Source organism: Triticum urartu, chromosome 2A, assembly GCF_056163025.1.
Source record: "Triticum urartu cultivar PI428250 chromosome 2A, HENAU_Tu73, whole genome shotgun sequence".
In the NCBI taxonomy this organism is placed as follows: domain Eukaryota; kingdom Viridiplantae; phylum Streptophyta; class Magnoliopsida; order Poales; family Poaceae; genus Triticum; species Triticum urartu.
In genome coordinates this window covers 52,670,278-52,686,655 of record NC_141874.1, presented here as the reverse complement: position 1 = coordinate 52,686,655, position 16,378 = coordinate 52,670,278, and the positions used below count along the sequence as shown (strand labels likewise).

Genomic DNA, 16,378 nt, shown 5'->3' with positions numbered 1-16,378 from the left:
CAAGACCAGCAAGACGGCAAGACGGAGGTCACCATGGAGCCCAAGGCGGCATCACCGCCAGAGCCTTTTGCAGGCACAGACTGCTTTTGTCAGGATACGCTGTACTAGCTGTCCCCTTTCAAATTGGCCGTTGTTGGCTCCCTTCCCGCTCAATATTTGGGGAGAGGACCAGGGCCTCTATAAATAGGACTAGCCACCACCATAGCTAGGGGGAGATCCGAACAACCACAAGTTCACCAAGCACAAGAACACCTCGCCTCAGGAGGCTGTTCTTCCCCTTGTACTATTCATCCTTAGCCCAAGAGGCAATCCACCACCACCACACTGGAGTAGGGTATTACACCACAACAGTGGCCCGAACTGGTATAAATCTTGTATCCTTTGTGTTGTGAGTTCGTCGATTTTGCCCTCGAGATCTTAGCGAAGCTAGGACGTGGACCAATAGGGGGAGATCTTCGCGCGCACCCCAGTGTTCGAACCTTGAGGGTTTTGCTAGAACCTGAGATCTGACAGCATCCCCAAGCTTAGGCTTTTGGTTGTCCTTGAATTTTACCTTGGGGTGCCTTGGGAATCCCCAAGCTTAGGCTATTGCCACTCCTTATTCCAAAATCCATCAAATCTTTACCCAAAAACTTGAAAACTTCACAACACAAAACTTAACAGAAAATCTCATGAGCTTTGTTAGTATAAGAAAACAAATCACCACTTTAATGTACTGTAATTAACTCATTCTTTATTTATATTGGTGTTAAACCTACTGTACTCCAACTTCTCTGTGGTTCATACCCCCCGATACTACCCATAGATTCATCAAAATAAGCAAATAACACACGAAAAACAGATTCTGTAAAAACAAAATAGTGTGTAGCAATCTAGAGGTTTCGAATACTTCTCTAACTCCACAAATTCTGAAAATTTATGATGCATAAATAATTTGTATATTGATCTACTGCATTTAGAATTGGTATTTTATCGCTCTCTGGTAAAAAATGAAAATTATTTTCGTGAGCGCATACTTTCTGTTTTTATCAGCAAGATCAAACAACAATCACCCAAGAAGATCATAAAGGCTTTACTTGGCACAACCACTAATTAAAACATAAAAACACAATCATAACAGAGCTAGATAAATTATTTATTAATAAACAGGAACAAAAAGTAAAGAACAAAAATAAAATTGGATTGCCTCCCAACAAGCGACATGGTTTAACGCCCCTAGCTAGGCATCTATAATTTTAATGATGCTCACATGAAAAATAGCAATTGAACACGAATGGAGCATCATGAAGCATATGAAAATCACATCTAAGTCTAACATACTTCCTATGCATAGGCATTATATAAGCAAACAAATTATCAAGACAAGCAAAAACTAGCATATGCAAGGAAGGAGAAAGAAACAATAGCAATCTCAACATAACGAGAGGTAATTTAGTAACATGAAAATTTCTACAACCATATTTTCCTCACTCATAATAATTACATGTAGGATCATAAGAAAATTTAACAATATAGGTATCACAAAACATATTCTTAACACGATCCATATGTATGCAAAGTTGACACTCTTCCAAAATAGTGGGATTAACATTAACTAAAGTCATGACCTCTCCAAACCCACTTTTATCAAAAACTTCATAAGATTGAACATTCTCCAAATATGTGGGATCTAAAGTTGACACTCGTCCAAACCCACTTTCAATATTAATGCAAACATTATTATCAATCTCATATTCATCATGGGGCTTAAATAAATTTTCAAGATCATAAGAAGAATCACCCCAATCATGATCATTGCAGCAAATAGTAGTCATAGCAAAACTAGCATCCCGAAGCTTGAGGTTTTGCATATCATTAACACAATTGTCATTAAGAGAATTTATAATAACATCATTACAATCATGCTTTTAATCGAAGGAACTATCAAGCATGGGTGCAATAGCAACGATCTCATGTCTATAGCAAACTCATCTTCATAAATATTGGCATCCTGGCCACAAGAATAGCAAGCATCATGTTCATCAAGGGATATTTCAATCAAATCATCAGAATCATAATTATCTATAGATTCATGCATATCCTTATTTTCTTCCCAAGAAACTGTCATTCTTTCAATAAATTCTTTGACACAGACATTATGAGCATAGTTTTCGTAGCAATGTTTAAGTACGTCAAATTTTTTCAGATTCGTAGAGAGTAATGTAAAACTTTTTAATCAAAGAAGCAACTTCATAAGCACCCTTAAAAGCAAAAAAATTCTTCAGTTTGTTCGATATCGTAGTAACTATAAACACCCTTTGCATAAGAAGATAAGATTTCATTATCATTAATCTCACATAGGTTGGGGAGGTGTTTTTTAGGGTTCTTAGGGCAACAAGTAAAATCATAAATTTCACAAAATTCCAAGCATAACACAGTAATCTGTTTATTTGATCCCATAAGAGTCTCCCTTTTTCAAACAAACGGTGACGCACAAAATGAGCATGCTCATCTAAAGATTTCCCATCAACTAGGCTGGTTGGGGTTTCAGCACGAGCGCATAAGGATCGAAGATGATCCAAGTAGAACACTTTAAGTGGATCCATATAAAGAGATTTTTAGCAAGCAAAGATGCAAGCAAATAGAAGACACATGGAAACACAAACAAAGATGCATACGGGAAGAAGGCGAAGAAAAGGTAAAGGTGAAGTGGGGGAGAGGAAAATGAGAGGCAAATGGCAAATAATGTAATGCGAGGAAGAAGAGTTTATGATGGGTACTTGATATGTCTTGACTTGTTGTAGATCTCCCCGGCAACGGCGCCAGAAATCCTTCTTTCTACCTCTTGAGCATGCGTTGGTTTTCCCTTGAAGAGGAAAGGGTGATGCAGCAAAGTAGCATAAGTATTTCCCTTAGTTTTTGAGAACCAAGGTATCAATCCAGTAGGAGATAACACGCAAGTCACCTAGTACATGCACAAACAATCAAGAACCTTGCAACCAACGCGATAAAGGGGTTGTCAATCCCTTCATGGTCACTCGCAAAAGTGAGATCTGATAAAGATAGTAAGATAAATATTTTTGGTATGTTTGTTGTATAGATTGGAAAGTAAAGATTGCAAAATAGTAAACGAGATGCGATGTAAATAAAAAGAGATGCAATATAATAAGAAAGAGACCCGAGGGCCATAGGTTTCACTAGTGGCTTTTGTCATGATAGCATGTATTATGGTGGGTGAACAAATTACTGCCGAGCAATTGATAGAAGAGCGCATAGTTATGAGAATATCTAGGCAATGATTATGAATATGGGCATCACGTCCGTGTTAATTAGACCGAAACGATTTTGCATATACTACTATTACTCCACAGATCGACCGCTATCCAGCATGCATCTAGAGTATTAAGTTCATAAGAACAGAGTAATGCATTAAGCAAGATGACATGATATAGAGGGATAAACTGAAGCAATATGATATAAACCCCATCTTTTTATCCTCGATGGCAACAATACAATACGTGCCTTGCTGCCCCTACTGTCACTAGGAAAGGACACCGCAAGATTGAACCCAAAGCTAAGCACTTCTCCCATTGCAAGAAAGATCAATCTAGTAGGCCAAACTAAACCGATAATTCGAAGAGACTTGCAAATATATCAAATCATGCATATAAGGATTCAGAGAAGAACCAAATATTATTCATAAATAAACTTGATCATAAATCCATAATTCATTGGATCTCGGCAAACACACCGCAAAAAGTATTACATCGAATAGATCTCCAAGAACATTGAGGAGAACTTTGTATTGAGAACCTGATAGAGAGAATAAGCCATCTAGCTAATAACTATGGACCCGAAGGTCTGTGGTAAACTACTCACACATCATCGGAGAGGCTATGGTGTTGATGTAGAAACCCTCCGTGGTCGATTCCCCCTCCGGCAGATCGCTGGAAAAGGCCCCAGATGGGATCTCACAGGTACAGAAGGTTGCGGCGGTGGAAAAGTGGTTTCGTGGCTCCCCCTGATGTTTTAGGGTATAAGAGTATATATAGGCGAAAGAAGTACGTCGGTGGAGCTCCGTGGGGCCCATGAGGGTGGGGGCGTGCCTACCCCCTGGGCGCGCCCTCCTACCTCGTGCCCGCCTCGCGGACTTCCAGACTTCCACTCCAAGTCTCCTTGATTGCATTTGTTTTAAGAAAGATCCTCGTGAAGGTTTCGTTCCGTTTGGATTCCGTTTGATATTCCTTTTCTGCGAAACACTAAAATAGGCAAAAAAATAGAAACTGGCACTGGGCCTTCGGTTAATAGGTTAGTCCCAAAAATAATATCAAAGAGCATATTAAAGCCCATTAAACATCGAAAACAGATAATATAATAGCATGAAACAATCAAAAATTATAGATACGTTGGAGACGTATCAACCGGCTGCCGCGGCTGCTAGCACCGGCGACGCTTGACGAAAAAAGTTGCAACCAGCACGCACCAATGATGGAACCAGCCACCGCGGATACTGGAACCGGCTGCCGCGGCTGCTGGCACCGGCGACACTCAGCGTAAAAAGCTGCAACCAGCACGCACCAATGCTAGAACCGGCCACCGCGGGTGCTGGAACCGACATCAAATAATAAGAAAGAGACCCGGGGGCCATAGGTTTCACTAGTGGCTTTTGTCATGATAGCATGTATTATGGTGGGTGAACAAATTACTGCCGAGCAATTGATAGAAGAGTGCATAGTTATGAGAATATCTAGGCAATGATTATGAATATAGGCATCACGTTCGTGTTAAGTAGACCGAAACGATTTTGCATATACTACTATTACTCCACACATCGACCGCTATCCAGCATGCATCTAGAGTATTAAGTTCATAAGAACAGAGTAATGCATTAAGCAAGATGACATGATATAGAGGGATAAACTCAAGCAATATGATATAAACCCCATCTTTTTATCCTTGATGGCAACAATACAATATGTGCCTTCCTGCCCCTACTGTCACTGGGAAAGGACACTGCAAGATTGAACCCAAAGCTAAGCACTTCTCCCATAGCAAGAAAGATCAATCTAGTAGGCCAAACTAAACCGATAATTCCAAGAGACTTGCAAATATATCAAATCATGCATATAAGGATTCAGAGAAGAACCAAATATTACTCATAAATAAACTTGATCATAAATCCATAATTCATTGGATCTCGGCAAACATACCGCAAAAAGTATTACATCGAATAGATCTCCAAGAACATCGAGGAGAACTTTGTATTGAGAACCAAATAGAGAGAATAAGCCATCTAGCTAATAACTATGGACCCGAAGGTCTGTGGTAAACTACTCACACATCATCGGAGAGGCTATGGTGTTGATGTAGAAACCCTCCATGGTCGATTCCCCCTCCGGCAGATCGCCGGAAAAGGCCCCAGATGGGATCTCACAGGTACAGAAGGTTGCGGCGGTGGAAAAGTGGTTTCGTGGCTCCCCCTGATGTTTTAGGGTATAAGAGTATATATAGGCGAAAGAAGTACGTCGGTGGAGCTCCGTGGGGCCCATGAGGGTGGGGGCGCGCCCTCCTACCTCGTGCCCGCCTCGCGGACTTCCAGACTTCCACTCCAAGTCTCCTTGATTGCGTTTGTTTTAAGAAAGATCCTCGTGAAGGTTTCGTTCCGTTTGGATTCCATTTGATATTCCTTTTCTGCGAAACACTAAAATAGGCAAAAAAAGAAACTGGCACTGGGCCGAATAATATCAAAGAGCATATTAAAGCCCATTAAACATCCAAAACAGATAATATAATAGCATGAAACAATCAAAAATTATAGATACATTGGAAACGTATCAACCGGCTGCCGCGGCTGCTGGCACCGGCGACGCTTGACGAAAAAAGCTGCAACCAGCACGCACCAATGCTGGAACCAGCCACCGCGGGTACTGGAACCGGCTGCCGCGGCTGCTGGCACCGGCGACGCTCAGCGGAAAAAGCTGCAACCAGCACGCACCAATGTTGGAACCGGCCACCGCGGGTGCTGGAACCGACATCAAATTTCTATGACCGGCGAGCTTTTTGTTACCACGATCTTGTTCTTCATCGCACATGAGAAATTGTGGGTCTATTTTTCTGCTATCTTCCATCAATTTTTGCTACAATTGGCAATTTTTTTTGTTACCACCATCTTTTCCTTCATCGCTCGTGAGAACTGAGAAATTGGTGAGGTCGTTTTTTTTGCTGCAATTGTCATCAATTTTTGCTACGAGCGGTGAGTTCTTTTGCTACCACCATATTTTTTCTTCGTTGTTCATGAGAAATTGGGGAAAAAGCTGCAACTGTCCATGAGACGGGGCCTTCAACGTCACCGGTGAGGACGTGAGCGGAGACTACCCGAGCAGCCTAGCGGGGCGCTGCGGCGGCCTGGGGCGGACGGGGGAGGTGCTCTGCGTGTCGTTTTGATTTTTGAAAATAGAAGAAATAAACAGATGCAGGATCAATAGGTAGGGGGGCGAAAAGGGGATTAGATCCAACGAATGGACAGGGAGGGATCCGACGTGCGGGGCATGACCGGCCCAAATTTGGACCGGTGTGCCGGCGCCTAGCGTTGCCCCAACGGAAAGCGTTTGGATCTGTTGCAATATTGCGGTGGTTCAGAAATTAGCTTTTCCAACAATTAAAACAAAACATTTTTTTTAGACAATTAAAACAAAACAAGTGAGTCGTGTAAACACATCAGTTGATTCGGCGGATCACGTTTAGGACCATGATGTGTGGAGCAAGGGAACCACGACAATGGACTGCGTCCAGTTGATTACCACAGCATCAGCAACATCCGTTAGAAAGGGTACCAAATCGATGATCGCCCTCGTTGCGTGGCACATCTGGTTGGAGCGAAACACTTGTGTGCCCGGCGGGAAGCAGGCCAATGAGAGACATATCATCGAGGCATGCCTGCGAGACATGGAGCAATGGAGGATGGTCGGCGCCAAATGCATAGAGCAACCTTTCGGGGACGTGACGTGAGGTGTCGCATTTTTGTGACCTTTAGCCGGGAACAAAGTTTTCCCAAGGCTCGCTGTAATCTTTCTTGCATCCCATAGATCACTTGATCAACAACATTTTGTCACTCTCTCCTCTACTAAATCAATGAAACGCCAGCAATTTGCTGGGTCTTCCAAAAAAAAATCTATTGGCTTTACCATAGACATCATGGGAGCTCAATCATTGTATGCATTTGACATTGTCAAGTGGATTGATAAACCGAATTTGACATTGTCAAATGGATTGGTAGCATGTCAAATTCATCCTGAACGGCACATTAACACAGCAGCTGATTCGACGGATCACGTTTAGGACCAGGGCAACGCTCCTCCCCGAGCGCACCGCCTGTTCCACGTTCTCGTCCACGAGTTGGTCGTGGCTCGCGCTCACGGACACGGTCAGCAATCAACGGCAGCCACACACGGCATCTCCCATCACATGGCCCCCGAGCCGCGAGCCCCCTAGAAATTTCCCGTTCCGTCGGTGCGGCCCACGTCCCAACCCGAGACGGACGCGCAACTGTTATCTCCGCGTCGCGTGGCTTTGCCGACCTGCTCAGCTCCCTTTTGATTTCCGCGGCCCACCCATCCCCGCAGAGCAGAATTATGGCTTTCCTAACCCGCGGCCGGGCACGCCAGCGCGGCGAAGCCGTGTCCGCTAAGGAACCGGTTGGCGCCAGCGCCAGGCCGGCTCCCCCCTCCCGCACCGCCTACAAAAGGCGCCACAGGTGCGCCCCCTCCACCCCGCGCTCTGGTCTCCTCTCTTCTCCTTTGGAGCTTTCGTTCTGCCCGCGCCTCTGCTCTCGCCCGAGTCGCCTCCTCGCGTCCCCCTTGTCCATCAAAATCTCGATTCGTTTCGAATCGCGTTTGATTTCGCTCCTCGGCGCCTCTACCTCCTGTGCTCGCAGGCAGGGGATTCGGCCCGCCTCCTCCGCCTCCGTGCGAGCCCGAGAAGCGATCGATCGATCGATCGGGGGATTCATTCATTTGGTTTGCGAATCTATATCAGAGTCTGTTTCGCGTGCCCAATTCTGTTTGCAACTGTGGATCCTGTGTTCCTTGTATTCCTATTCGCATCCGCGTGCGTTGGTTGCAGGATCGTCGAGCCTGGTTTTCGGAATCGGAGCTCTGATTATGGAGCCGGAGGCCGAGGCAAGGTCAGTGTCCCGTGCGAGTTCAGATCGCTTCCTTGGTTCCATCACCTGCGTTCGTCCGTGATATATTCCAGCTTTCAAATCAAATGGATATGGCCCGCGTGATCTTCTGGTTCCCCTAGCGCTCTGGTTTATTCCGTCAATCATTCGTTACTGCGAGGTGGATCAATTCGAGGCCCTCGAGGATTTGGTGGAGGTTTGATTTCTATTCATGATTATTCTGATTGATTGGTTGGTTACGGTTCACCGGTTGTTGTTCTGATGATATGGTCAGATCTTCTGAGTGATGAAGCTTAGGGTCTCCTACCAACCTGGAACCTGCGATCTGCGTTTGGATAATAAATACTAAATCCCTCCCAATTTTAGTTTCTTGGTTCGCACACTAGTCAACGGCATGCAATTCTGATCTGAATTCTTTGCTTCTCCAGAAATTATAAATTGGATTACACGCCATAGCGAAAGCAACATCTGCGTTTGGATGATTATTACCCCCTCTATTTTATTCCTTCATCCATACAGTTCTTAGTCTGTTCTGAATTAGATTTGTTCATGGTTGTCCAGAAATTGGGATTATACAGCTTACCGGGAGCGACTTGTTATTCTTCCTCACCTGTGTTTGGATGATCTGTTCATTTTCTTTTCTCCACAGTTCAATTAGTCTCCACACAATTCTGATTTGGATTTGTTGCTCCTACTCCAGAAAATTGGAATTATACGGCATAGCGGGTGGCCCTGGCGGTTCCTTTTCTGTGGCTCATCAAATATAATTAAAACACACCAGACAAGTTTTCTCTGCCTTAGTTTGTCAATTGTCAGCTCTTACAGACATCGCCTTGGAAGGGATATAAATGGAATCGATGCTGTCTACCTGACCTTCCCAGACAAGACTTTCTTATAACTTTTACCTCCTCATTTGAAGCATGCTTTAGCTGAGCCTAGTTTCCCCCTAATTTACAGAGAAGTATCTTGCTCGTTGCAGTTGTGACAAACGCAAAGTCTAACCTGATGCTGAGTTGAATCTGTTTGCAGTTTTTCTAAATCTAATCAATTCATCATTAATTGGATGACCTTGAAGATCTCTCACTAGGCAGTATTTTAAATTCAGATTCATCTGCAAAGGTGCAAGAATGGAGCTTCAAACTAATGGCACATCCTACAACAAAAAGACTCTGCTCCATTATTAACTCTTGCCTCTTATTTTTATTTCACGTAGCTACTTGTTCATGCCTTTGATTTAGGTTTTTTTGCTTGTGCCCCCCTGTGATTGCAGATTTATTTTAGCCAGAGCGTGTTGGTACTTGGTAGTGAGTCAAAATCTGTTAAATCGGTTGGTTTGCAGTCTATCTCTATGTGGTTCGATTTGTTATCTGTACTCTTATCCTGTCGGACTGCAGGACATATTTACGAAGTTTGGGCTTATGGGCAAATCTCTGTACAGTGAGTCATGTCAGTGCTCTATCAACGGTTTGTTTGGTTTAGTTGTGTTCCTCCACACATTGGTTGCAGGATTGGATCTGTAATGTGGAGAGCCCTGTGGTGTTGTATGTTGAAGGGGCTTTGAGCAGGTCAGGTTTGAATGCTATCGCCTGTGTGGTCTTCTGGTTCTCATGACATGTTTCTTCATCATCAGCTAATATGAGGTGGATTAGAGAAGTCCTGGTAGATTCTTATTGTAGCAGCTGGTCGCGCTTTTAGTGTGTGTTTGTTTTCCTTTGCTTGCAGCAGATGCAGGAGTGTAGTAGTTCTGCACAGATGAATCATAGGGTGGAGAGTTGGTTTCTGTTCGTCATTTTGATTGATTGGATAATGAAGCGTTGGATCTCTTACCAACCTGGAACTTGTGATCTGCGTTTGGATAATATATATTCCGTCCCAATTCAATTTATTTGGTTTGCACAATACAATTTAGCCCTTGGTAGTTCTGATCTGTATTCGTTTGTGGTTTTCCAGAAATTGGGGTTAATTGGTGGAGTTTGATAAATCTTTTTGATTGATTGGATAATGAAGCTTTGGAACCTGGAACTTGCGATCAGCGTTTGGATAATAAATTCCGTCCCCATTCAATTTATTTGGTTTGCACAGTACAATTTAGTCCTGGCAGTTCTGATCTGTATTCATTTGTGGTTTTTCAGAAATTGGGCTTAGTAAGGTTTAGCAGGAGCAACCTATCTTCTTGCTGATTTGCATTTGGATGATTACGAACCCCTCTATTTAATTCCTTCTCCTCAATTCAATTTTAGTCTCCGACAATTCTGATTTGGATCTGTTGCTGGTTGTCCAGAAATTAGGATTATATGGCTTAGCGGGAGTGACCTATCTTCTTGCTGACCTGTGCTTGGATGATCATTACTCTCTCTGTTCAGTTTCTTCTCCATAGCTCAACTAGTTGCCGGACAATTCTGATTTAGTTTTTTTGCTGGTTCTCCAGAAATTGGAATTATATGGCTTAGCGGGTGGTCCTATTTTTCCTCGGCATGGCGGTTCTTTCTGTGGCCCAACATATCCGACCTTTTATCCTCCCTTGATAATTGAACTTTCGAAATGTTAGTTTCTTTGCCTTGGTTGGTAATTCTCAGCTTTTGCAGATGCTGACTTGGGAGCGAAATAATTGGAACCAGTGTTGTCTACCTGACTTTCCGGCCGAGACAGGCTTACTTACCCTTTACCTCAACACATTTGACGCATGCTTTAGCTGAGCCTAGTTTTCCTCTTATAACTTATAGAAAGGTATCTTCCTCGTTGCAGGTCGTAGTTGATGAACTCGTCCAGCCTGATGCTGACTTGAATCTGTTTGCAGTTCTTCTAAATATACTATTTTCTCAATTCATCAGAACTTAGACAGCCTTTAAAATTATCTTACCAGACAATATTTTGAATTCAGATTTATCCTCGAAGGTTCAAACATGAAGATTCAAACTAATGGAACGTCCTATTATGAAAAAGACTGCTCCAGTTTTAACTCGCCTCTTATTTTTGTTTCACGTAGCTACTTGTTCATGTGTTTGATTTAGGTTTCTCCTTCTGCCCTCCCTTTGGTTGCAGATTAAGCCCAAACCATGCTGGTAGTGAGTCGGAATCTGTTAAAATCGTTTGGTTTGCGATATCTCTCTCTCTCTCTCTCTCTCTCTCTCTCTCTCTCTCTCTCTGGATCGATTTGTTGTTTGTACTCTTGATCCCTGTGCTGGTCTTCTGCGGGTATCAGTTGCAGGATATATTTAGGAAGTCTGGGCCTATGTGCAGGATATATCTGGATATGTCGGTGGCTCTCCAGAAATTGGAATTATATGGCTTAGCAGGAGCGACGCATCTTGCTGCTCTGTGTTTGGATAATTATCACTCCCTCTGTTTTACTCTTTCGTCTCCACTGTTCTATTTTTGGTTTCCCACAGTTTTCTGATTTAAACTATCTGTTGGTGGTTCTCCAGAAATTGGAATAATATGGCTTAGAAGGCAGTCCTATTTTGCCTCGGCATGACGGTTCCTTCTGTGGCTAAAACTTTTTCAACCTTTTTTATTCTATAATTGAACTCTCTAGAGATTAGGTTTTCTTTGCCTTAGTAATTATCAGCTCTTGCAGATACTGACTTGGAAAGGATATAACTGCAGTTTGGAACCGGCGTTGTTGTCCTCCAGCATCCATACCTCCTTAGACAGGCTTTACTTGTTCCCACTCATCGTTTCGTCCATGGTTTGGCTATTTATAAGCAGCATTTCCCCTACAATTTTTTTATAGAAAAGGTCTCTTGCTCGCTGCAGGTTGTAGTTGACGAACTCCTGTACAGCCTGATGATGAATCCGTCTACTGATCTTCTAAATCTACTAGTATCGTTTCAATTCATTGTAACTTACATAACCTATAAATTATCTTACTAGATATTTTAAATACAGATTCATATGCAGCACGAATATGAGGATAATCCAGAGCTTTCAACTAATGGCACATCCTACAGCTGAAAAAGACTCTTGCCTTCCCATTTTCTTTATTTCATTTAGTTACTTGGCCATCTCTTAGGTTTTTGCCCCTGACCTTCCTATGGTTGCAGATTTTTCTTTAGCCCAGGCCATGTGGGCAATGACTAGTTCTCCATGGTTGTTATCTGTACTCTTGATCCCTGTGTTCTCTTGGTCTTCTGCTTGTGTGGGTTGGCAAGATATAATAGTTAGGAGTTTGGACCCAAACCTTTGTTCTGTACATGGAGTCAGGTCAGTGTCTCGTAGATGGTCTGTTTGTTTCGTTTGTTATCGCCTCCTCTACAATTTGGCTTGCAGGACTGAATCTTGATCTGGTCTGGAAATGATGCTCCATGTGGTGTGTGAACGTATGGTGAAGGGGACTTGAGGCAGGTCAGTTTCCCATGTTTGGTCACATTGGTTTACTGGATTCCTCATCTGTGCTTGGTGATGTCAGATTTGAGTGGTTATACCTTAAGTTCTTCGATTTATGTTTGTCTGATGGCTGTTTGGGAGCTTCGTTCTGGATGGGTCTTCTTCAACCACAAAAGCTAACACCTGGATTCCATGCTTGTTTCAACTGATTTCCCAGATTTCATTATGGTCTGACTTTCCTTGAAGAAACTTTAAGTATGGTGATTATATTCGGGTCGTTCATTGGTTTGCATTGTTGGAGGTTTTATTGCAAAATTGTAGAGTTGGATAATCAGTTAGCGCATGGCCTTGGTGAAGCAAATGGACTCCCTTGATGGTTTTGACTTCTGATTAGTGATCCTGAAGCATGATGGTTTTTGTGGTAGTTTTCAGTTTGAACTTGCATTCAGTGGCCTCATATCTTTGGTGCAGCTTGGAGCTGGTAGTGTGCACATCTGATTCTTTCAACTGTCCTGAATCATATTACTTCGTTTCTGTTGTGCCACCTTACTGGTTACGGTATCTTCTTCAACTTGCATGTGGTTTGGATGGAATATGATCTCATCTTTTGCTCATATCAAGAAAATGCTAGAAGTCTCAAACAAGGGTCCAGAATGGAAATATCAGTTCGTACTCGGTTTGTAATAGTAGATTATCAAAGTTTGATTTGGCTATTAATTACCTCGTTACCATACTGTTTCAGGAAGTTTGGTTTTGATATTTGGCTGCTTGTATCTTTCAACTTGCAAATTTATCACCTAATAGGAAGTAAAGATCGCATGTACATGAGCTCTGAATGCAGTAAAAATGTTAAAGCATATTATATGAATATATGAATTGGTCATACTTGGATTTGTCGGTCTACTATTCTACATACTCTTGTCCATGATTGCACTTGGTTTGTTTACATACGTTCTTTAGGTTCATCTTATGACACAAATCAAATTTTAGTGTGCACATAAATTTTAACTGAAAGATCCCACCCTCGCATTTGTGTTGATTTAACAGTAGTGGCCTCCTGTAGTTTGGTAATATTGATGACTTGATATTTGGCTATTAAATAAAGATGTTAGGAGTATAAAACAATGGAGAGTTGAAGGTTCTGAACTGGAAGCGTGAACAAATATTTTGCCCTGAACACTCCACTCATGTCCACTGAATATGATTCTGGTTTGTTTCGTATGGAGTTGATTTTCAGAAGTGATGTTATTCTCATTGGTGCTTCTCCTGTGAGATCTGGATTCTTCAATGCATCTTCTTGGTTTTCTGGGGAACTTCCAATGTTAAATTGACAAACTAGCAAAACAGTCTGGCTAATTTGATGATTTTTAAACACTCTGGCAAATTTGATGACGAATCCCGCTGATTACTTTCAACATACGGCAGTTTGTTTTCATACTTCATTCATCCTGGATTTAAAGACACAAAGCGCTCACACATCTCTACGGTCTTCCAGTGGCTCATTTGTTCTCTTTACAGCAAACTGCTAATTTGATTTGGATTATGGAATCTTCCATTACATATTCGTATTAAATATATAATTTAATTTAATAGCGTTTACACATCTGACAGTCCTCCAATGGCTAATTTGACCATCTTTTTGGCCGAACTGCTAATTTGATATGGATTATGGAATCTTCAATTACGTAAATCTATAATTTCATAGTGTTCACACATCTGACAGTCCTCTAATGGCTAATTGACCTTCTTTTCTGGCGAACTGCTAATTTGATCTGGATTCTAAATCTTGAACCACATATTCTCTTTAATTACATATATTCGTAGTTTTCTGGAAACTTCTTAGTTTTAATTTAGTTGGCAACTAGCAAAAGTACTAATTTGATTATTCCTGTCGATTTCTTAGACAAACCCATTCTGTTTCATACTACATAATAAATCCTATATATAGATTTTAAAGACACGGAAGTATCTGTTCACACATCTTACGGTCCTCTGACCCTGTATAAACTACAAAAGCTTTCTCTGTGCAAAGATTTGAATCTCGCTCATCCCACTAGATAAATTAGTTACGCCCATTCAGGTTCTGGAATTTATGGCATTCTTTGTTTGCGCCCCATGTCAGTCTTATGATGTTGTGAAAACTTTGCGTGAATATTTATTGCCAATCGCTTGTCGTGCCAATGCTGCCTTTGGTTGATTGTGTGGCTTGTATGCTTAGCTGAATATAATTGTTTGTAGTGTTTGCTGTTTTTTGTGTTTAAGTAGGAGTAGTTTAACACTGCCTTTGCCGGTCCCAAGCCCGGATGAGAAAATGTGGAGGAGACTGCAGTTAGCTCCTCTGTATCGTTTGCATTAGAACTGTCATTGTCTCCTAATATTTTACATTGAGTAGGAGTGAATGATGTGAGTAAGTTGCACAGACTGTCTAGTCGAATACTGAATCGTCACACAATGTGGTGGCAAGCTTTGGAATGCATCCTTTGCTATGAAGAATCTGGGCAAGTGTAATTTGTAGTCATGTACCACACAATTCTCTAGAAAAGATGTAGTTCAATTGTTGTGGGTAAACTGCTTCCCTAGAAAATGCTGTGGTATTGTAGTAGATGCAAGCAAGTGGGGATGGTTCACAGAGTTCCCTGATTGTTTCAGTTACAGTAAACTAGCAGGTACGTTTACATTACTAGTTGTACTTGAGTTAGAGTTGTGGTTGTCGTTTCACAATCTGATTACCGTCCATAAGAAAGTCTGAGATGCAGATATCCATGCTTCATTTTCAGAGTGGAAATTCAAGTCCGACGAAACTGAAGAAGCTTCAACCACCGAGGAGACAAAGCTGCGTCCTTCATCACCTCGTGTGTAGAGGTTTACATGCCCTTGTTTCTTTCAGTTAGACACACCGACAGTCAAGCTTTGCGCCCTAGTTGTTGCTGCAGTTTCGGCTGTATACAAATTCCAACAACAGAGTCTTGTCTCTGTCTCGTAATTTCATCGTGCAGATGTTTATTTTCTGCTAATATATGTTGTTGAATTATTGGCGAGTAGAATGCCTGCAATTGTTTGTCGAGTGGGTGCTGATGTCCTCAAACCTTGAATTGTTCGGCATAAGTGGCCCTAACCGTTGTGGGGTTCAAACTGTTTTTCCTTTCTAAAGCATAGGGCTTGTTCTTTTGAATAAAGCATAGGGTATTATATCGGAATAGTAAGATGAACGCACGGAACACCAAAATGCATTGATCCTGGAGTAACAATTATCGATAGGCTTCTTTGGATATTCATCCTGCTCACAAGCATCCTGGTGAATAGAATGCAGATTAAAACAAACTTTTGTAGACAAATTTTTTCGTGTTAAACCTGCAGGAAAAACTTAATGAAGAAATAACACTCGTGGTGCTTTGAAAAAAATGCTCAAAAGGCTAAATAGTTTTTTTGAGTATCAATTTTGTTTATTTTCTAGAGCACCGTGAATGTTATTTTTCACAAAATGTTGCACATAACTAGAACAGTCCAACATGTTTGTTGCACAACTTTAAGTCTTGTTTGAATTTTATATTGACATTATTTGAGCTCAGGAGCCAGGTTCATGTCTTGTCTTTCTTCCGCTATAGCCTCTTCCCTTCCTTATACCTATCCTATTCCACCGCTATATGAAATTAAGACTTCCCTTCTTTTAAAAGACTTTCCGCAACTTTAAAAGCTTCATCTCCGGGACTCCGTCATGACTTATAATTGTGCATCGAGCGTCTAACCTTAGCGTGAATAATTACTCAGAAAATACAATTTGTAACGATGGACATATATGGATTGTGGTACCTCTTTATTGACATCAAATAATTATGCAAACTAGTAAGATCTTAACAAATAAGTTATTTCAACAAATAAAATCGTTAGACATAC

The 16,378-nt window shown here is 41.8% G+C and overlaps 1 long non-coding RNA gene across 1 annotated transcript; it reads left to right on the top strand.

The window, feature by feature from the left end:
* Window positions 1–7,502: 7,502 nt before the first annotated feature.
* Window positions 7,503–15,716, top strand: LOC147983640 (uncharacterized). The gene is made up of 2 exons (XR_015615704.1): window positions 7,503–8,014; window positions 8,101–15,716. It is a non-coding gene; the product is annotated as an uncharacterized LOC147983640 (long non-coding RNA).
* Window positions 15,717–16,378: the final 662 nt, after the last annotated feature.